Raw genomic sequence first — 7,500 nt, 5'->3', positions numbered from 1 at the left:
ATATCAAGCGAGACGACGGCGTCAATGACCTTAGATGTCAGGATGCCAGAAAACTTTCAATCAATCAATCAATCAATCAAGCGAGACGATTTAACATATTCCCAGGAAATTTGACTGAACTCTGAATTTATTTGGCTTCTGAGAACTATGAACGTCAAGGATGATGAGAAGACTGCCAGTTACGTTCTTTACTAGATGTAGTATAATATTGGCTATGTTATTCTGTTAAATTAATATTTGTACCTAATTGAGAGAGAATATGAGCTAATATACTATTTCTATTTTAGATATTTAATAAATAAGCTATTCATTCCAGTTTAATTGTTATATTAACAGGAATTTATTGTGCATAATTTACAGAAATCAGTTAGTAATGATAATGGTAAAATTAACCCTAAATAGATGCATTATATTCAAATTATAAAGTTCCTATTAATTTTTTTATATTTAAACAATTTAATGGGAACTTTATCAGGCTGTTTTCTCGATTCACATATAATGTTCACATAAAATGCGAGAATTATCATGAGTGAACGCAGCCATTTTGCGCTCGCTACACTGACGGAACGAGAACGGCTGGGGACGAGACCAGTGTTGCCAGGTATGGGAATTTATCCCTAGATTTGGGGATTTTGGGCGTCTGATGGGGATATTCCGTACACATTTCTATGAAGAAACAAACACGAGTAAACCTTTATATCGTTGCAATTAGTTTGCTTGCAATCACATGAAGTATATTGAGTAATTTCTATATTAATAAACCCTACGTGATCAAGTCAGAAGAGAATATATTTGTGGAAATCGGGAATTTTAGGCAGTTCTGGGGATTTTTAGCTTGTTTGGGGGATTTTTCTACTAACCCATCTGGCAACTCTGGACGAGACAAACAAAAAGCCCGAGTCAGTATTGTCGTGGCCGTGGCTGTTGAAGGTTGTTTGTGCGTTTCTTCTCCTGGAAATATGTGTTGTGTGCCCCCATAAACTGTGTTAGTGACCCATTGACCTTCGGATGGGTATTTATGATACATTCGCCTTATAGGTCTACATATCCGTTATATTTCTGGGCCCATAGGAACGAGAACTTATGTTTTTTTTAAAAGGAAATCTCCATAAGAGAGGAGAGAGAGTTCTTGGTAAACCGTATAGGAGGGGTGAGAGAACAAACCAGGCTATTTCACTTTATTTAAAGAATGTTGTGTCATTTTAGCCATTCTCTCGCACTTTATATGCTCCCCAAAGGTAGATTTTGTACCATTTCCCGAATGCTTACTGTCAGTGGTAACTGTGAACAACAAAATTTATTTATGTGTACCTTAGCTTTTTCTGTGTAGCTTAGGCCTATCAGAGTATGCTGGTATATTAGGCCTATGTTAAGAATCACTGGCAGTTCCGATATTTACATTGCTTTAGTGTAATTGTTAATGTTGGCAATCTCGTTTAGTGTAAGTTCGTATTGTAGCCTATACAATGCTTAATACTCGAAGGCTTTCCATAACTATATATCCAAATTGAAACACAGGACTTTGTTTAAAATATTTTTTTTCCTGGCAAATAAAGAACATTTTGATGTAGCTGATCTAACGCGATATTTTTTAGGTATTTTTTATCATTTTAAATTGCGAGCATTTTAAATGGGTACTCTTATCATTAAAAAAGAACATGGACTATCAAATGCAATGATGCAGAAATTTTTTTCCAAATTAATACTCAGGCTAGTTAATTAAAAGTTCCTCAAGCTAACCATAGACTACAATAATACTTTTAGCCGTCTAATGGATTTAAGTTTTTTTTTTCCAAAAAAAACCTATCTTGTATTCCAGGCCTTTTATAAATCCCAAAAATATATTAGAAGTCGCTATTTGGTCTTCCTGTAACAATTTCCCCCAGATTGCGCTATTAGTTATTTGATAAGCGTGTTATATCACACTAACATCTGATAATAAAAGAATTAGGCAGCTCTTGTGAAATCCCTATTTTGGCCTGAAGCCGAACTAGAAGAAACGCTTGAACAGGTGTATTAGACAATTAAATCTTCAGCACAAGGAAAAGGAGAACAGTGACTCGAGGCAGCTTCCAACGAAAAGACCCAGAATCCGCGATTCCGAGGGGTAACTAAGAGAAAATAAAAAAGGGGCTTTTATGCGATGGTAGAAGTTACCTGGGCGGACATCTTCAGATGATCATGAAGCTCTCCGTCATTCCGAAGGCCTCACCTCGTTTCCTGCTGCTGCAAAGGTAAGCTACACCTTTTTTTTATCATCGAAAATAGCAATGAGACTGATAACCTAAACAAATGTAACCGATGTTTTGGTGTGTGTGTGTGTGTTAGTAATTCCTGCAGAAATTGGTTTTTCATAATTCCTAATTACGTTTACGCGTTTAGTCAGGAATGTTATATATATATATATATATATATATATATATATATATATATATATATATATATATATATATATATATATATATATATATATATATATATATATATATATATACGCAGTATATATATGTATATATAGATATATATATATATATATATATATATATATATATATATATATACGCAGTATATATATGTATATATAGATATATATATATATATATATATATATATATATATATATATATATATATATATATATATATATATATATATATATATATATATATATATTCTTTTTTTGGTAATTGATAGCATTCTCGTCTATCTTGCGACTATTGTATGAGATCGAATAGCTTGATACACTCCATTATAAAAAAAAGGCGATGCTCTGCAGACATGAACTAGCTAAATCTGATAATCAGATGACAGTGGTGGCTGCATCATAGGTTTAAAAGTAAAAAAAAGTAGTTTGGTATCACCCTCAACTCACACGGCACACTGTAGGCGTTACCAAAGGGTCTTTGTTGTATCCCTCCTACCTGCCTACTTTGTTGTATCCCTCCTACCGCTTAGCTGCGCTTACTTTTTAACTTGAACTTCATCCGGCTGTTCAGCCTCTCTTAACCCTTTTACCCCCAATGGACGTACTGGTACGTTTCACAAAACTCATCCCTTTACCCCCAAAGGACGTACTGGTACGTTTCACAAAACTCATCCCTTTACCCCCAAAGGACGTACTGGTACGTTTCACAAAACTCATCCCTTTACCCCCAAAGGACGTACTGGTACGTTTCACAAAACTCATCCCTTTACCCCCATGGACGTACCGGTACGTCCTTGCAAAAAAAACTGCTATTTACATTTTTTTTTTTTTGCATATTTTTGATAATTTTTTGAAAAACTTCAGGCATTTTCCAGGAGAAAGAGACCAACCTGACCTCTCTATGACAAAAATTAAGGCTGTTAGAGCAATTCAAAAAATATATATTGCAAAATGTGCTTGAAAAAAAATAACCCCTGGGGGTTAAGGGTTGGAAATTTCCAAATAGCCTGGGGGTAAAAGGGTTAACTTTAATTAATTCATGGCGCGACTGGGTTTTCCTTCAGTTACAACTTTGGGACTGAATGGCCTCCCCTGCACCAGCGATGCAGCATATGTTCCGAATTACGGAAATCAAATCAAAGACTTGAGAACCAGAAATCTAACCCCTCCTCAATTTGATTGTGATAATGAACTAGGGTTCAAAGATCATCATCTTCCTTTATTATTGGAGTCCTCTTCTCGACCTACAATGATCTCTCCGGTGGGGCTAATCTAGTTTTTTTCTCTTTTTTTTATAAATAGAATCAGTGTTATTTATATTTAGTCTCGTTCATTTTCTATTCTTACGTTGTGTACACTTTTTGGTCAGAGTATTTCCCCCATTGTTAAAAAAACCAACTGTGAAATAGTTATGAATGTTTCCATTGTATCACCATCAAATTCGATCCATTTGAAAGTCTTTTATTGTAACCGCATACACTATCAAATGCAGCATGCAATTCGGGTTGTATTATCATATCACAACATCTACATTCTACACAATTCAGGAGTTCTACAATTGAATAGCCCAGTAATGTTGCAGTAGAGTGATATTTATAAAAGGCCCAGTAATGTTGCAGTAGAGTGATATTTATAAAAGGCCCAGTAATGTTGCAGTAGAGTGATATTTATAAAAGGCCCATTAATGTTGCAGTAGAGTGATATTTATAAAAGGCCCAGTAATGTTGCAGTAGAGTGATATTTATAAAAGGCCCAGTAATGTTGCAGTAGAGTGATATTTATAAAAGGCCCAGTAATGTTGCAGTAGAGTGATATTTATAAAAGGGGGCTTATTTTCTGTCAAGATATTGCTATTTTCTGTAATATGTTTAACGTGAAGTATTTACGCCATGGTTTCATTATTATTTTGATTGAAAGGACAAGTTAGGACATAAGGAATTGGGTCTCGTAATGCGAGATAAGTTGAGCCTTAATGAAATGTGAAGAAGTGATATACCGAAATTATGTATATATATATATATATATATATATATATATATATATATATATATATATATATATATATATATATATATATATATATATATATATATATATATATATATATATTATCCCAGCACACCACAAGATGTAAGCAGGGTTTAGAGTAGGATATTTTCTTAGTTTGAATACTAATTGATACCGCAATTAAACTAGAAAGGCTCATAAAAGATGAAGGCTTTGTAATAGTATTTTATTCGTTTATATTTATTTGAATTTTGATTTATTTAACTGTTTATTATATAAGCAATTACAAATACGTTATTGCCGAGTATTTGAAGCTTATATTTTTTACTTACCAATAACGAGCTTTATCATCAGCAAGAAATTTTCTTTGATCCGCAAAATAAGTTCGTTTTCCATCATTCGTCTGGTGACCGTTGCTATAGACCAGTGGTTCTTAACCTGGGTTCGATCGAACCCCAGGGGTTCGGAGGAGGTAAAGCACCACAAATGATATGAGAGTGGCTTTTGCCAAGGTTAAGCCTAGGATTTCTGAAATTGTCTCTGAAAGGCAACTGAAAAAGTCGAATTGATTTGCAATAAGTATTCATTATGTTGCTGTTTTTGTGTGAAGTTCATATTTTGTTGATATATTTAGGTGTAACTTTCTGTTTCTTTTCCTCTTTATTTCATTCACACCTCTCTCTCTCTCTCTCTCTCTCTCTCTCTCTCTCTCTCTCTCTCTCTCTCTCTCTCTCTCTCTCTCTCTCTCTCTCTCTCTCTCTCTCTATATATATATATATATATATATATATATATATATATATATATATATATATATAACTAAGAAGGGTTCCATGAGTATGACAATATGACAATTGCGGGGTTCAGTACCTCCAACAAGGTTAAGAACCACTGCTATAGACGTACGAATGATTTTAGCCACCAAGTAGTTTTGTGGGTCTTGATACTTACATCTAAAGCACGTAATATGAGCAGGAAGAAGTTGTCTGTTGAATTTACCATAAAACTATTTGAGAGCGTATGATAACTGCTTCTGATAGATGATGGTTAACTAAATGTAGCAATATATTTTTCAATGGTGTGATCTGCAAACTGTAGTGACCATCTGGCGTTACACTTCAGAAATACGCCAAATAATTACTCTTTTATTTGGCTTCCTTTCCAATGCTATATTGGCGTAAATGGAAACGACATGTTTCTAGACTGAAATGGTGATTTGAAACCATAGTATTTTTTGCGCATAGTTAATATGAAAGTCAATGTGTATAATCGAGGATTTAGACCTGCACTTTCTTGCCAGTATAAAAAAACGGCCTATTTCATCAAATTTGGAAGACAGAAAAAAAAATAGGAATACGCGATGTCTATTTCTGAAACAATGAATGGTATACAGTGCATAACTTATATAATTTATAAATACTTCAAATATGTACGGCAGCATTTCAGTGTCCGTTTCAAAATATCTAGTCACCTTGCGTTCATATTATTTGAAGATATGAATAAAAGAAAATTGCAATAAAATCGGTTCACAGACTTGGTGATCTGTGACTTACATTGCCTAACAACACCTCGGGAGGATTGGGTGTTATTCTTCTTTTAATGATAATCCTTTCAAGGCCCAATCTTTGAGATTTTCATCTAACTTTTGTCGTTTGCTTTTATTTCAACCGAGTTAAACTTGCTGGCGATCTTCTTGTTGATGTCTCTTAGTAAATAAGGATGGGGGGTCTTTATTTATACCCATTCTTTTTTGCTAACTTTGTGGTACATCATACATTTTCCAATTATCTTGGTAGGTAAAACCATCGTTTCCCTTTTGACTAACCTTTCTTACGAAATAGAAAATTTGCCATTCTCTTGCTGTAATATGAGCTAATACTGATCACTGTCTTAATTTTATTTTATTTTTTAATTTCCCACTTTTAAAGAGCTCTTAAGTTTGCCTTTATTTTATTTAACTACTATTTAAGCAATTGTCAAATATTTCAAAATAATTTCAAGCAATTTACCGGTAAATGTAACATCTGTTAATGCAATTCGGCCAAATGCAGTAATGAAAACATTAAATTATTGTATATCAGTTTTGTTTATATACCAGAATGGAATCTCACCATTCAGCCACTTTTAAAGAGTGCGTCGTATCAATATAATTTTATTCCACCAGAACTTGCCGACTTAGACTAAAATGTCAAGACAGAAAACCGGTGGGAACTCTCGGTATTATTGATGAAGTAAAACGACAGTTAGTCCACACCAGGACCCTGGAACCTCTTCCATAATCAAATGTGTATTGTGGACTAGTTGCAATGTGGCCTCAATCTCCAACAAAAGTAGTCCAGTCAAGAAAGCATCAGCCCAGCCACTTTCATTGCTCAGTGCATTGGATATCTGAAATTAATGTCTTGGTATAAGTTTTTAATGATATGAACCAGTCACTTACATCTGACGCACTATTTAAAGAATAATTATAATCTAATTATATTCGACGTGTGGTTTCATCCAAAACCGAAATGTTTCCGTTATCAAAACACGTAGAACGTAGAAACCAGTTCCATGTGCTCTTTCATTCACAGAAACAGTGACAGTTGAGGCTATGAGAAGTGGACTTTTAGTACAACTAAGCAATATTTTTTATGCAATGGCGGTATATGAGGTTCACTTTCCCAGAACTCATTTCGCTTCGTAAAATTCTTCTGCTGCTGATGGCGGAGAAATGTTTAGAGGGACGCAACCTTCATACAATACACTGCTATTTCTTTGGTATTGGCTGTAGAAAGGAAGTAGGCATAACCGAGACCGAAAACTTGCTTAGGCCTAAACTTTCTGAGCCTAGGGGAGTTCTGTTACTCTAGAGTTTTATTATTAAGGAAGGGCTCACTGTAGGCCTAGTTGTTCATATTTTGTTTTTGTTCTTTTCCACTCTTGAAAAGTTATTCAAGTCGATTATAATAAAGTTTGATGAAGTAGTTCATTACTCTATCTTGTATAATGCCATTCGGTATTGTGAGCAGGATTTTTCTTAATATAATACGCCACCGGTTTAAAGGTTTAAAGGTCGCTCATGAATG

The 7,500-nt window shown here is 34.1% G+C and overlaps 1 pseudogene; it reads left to right on the top strand.

Moving 5' to 3' along the window:
* Window positions 1-913: 913 nt before the first annotated feature.
* LOC137632486 (uncharacterized) overlaps window positions 914-7,500 on the top strand; it is a 256,035-nt pseudogene continuing 249,448 nt past the window's right edge.

The sequence above is a fragment of the Palaemon carinicauda genome, chromosome 41, assembly GCF_036898095.1.
Source record: "Palaemon carinicauda isolate YSFRI2023 chromosome 41, ASM3689809v2, whole genome shotgun sequence".
NCBI lineage: Eukaryota > Metazoa > Arthropoda > Malacostraca > Decapoda > Palaemonidae > Palaemon > Palaemon carinicauda.
The sequence above is the reverse complement of the archived record's forward strand: the minus strand, read 5'-3'. Positions and strand labels throughout refer to the sequence as shown.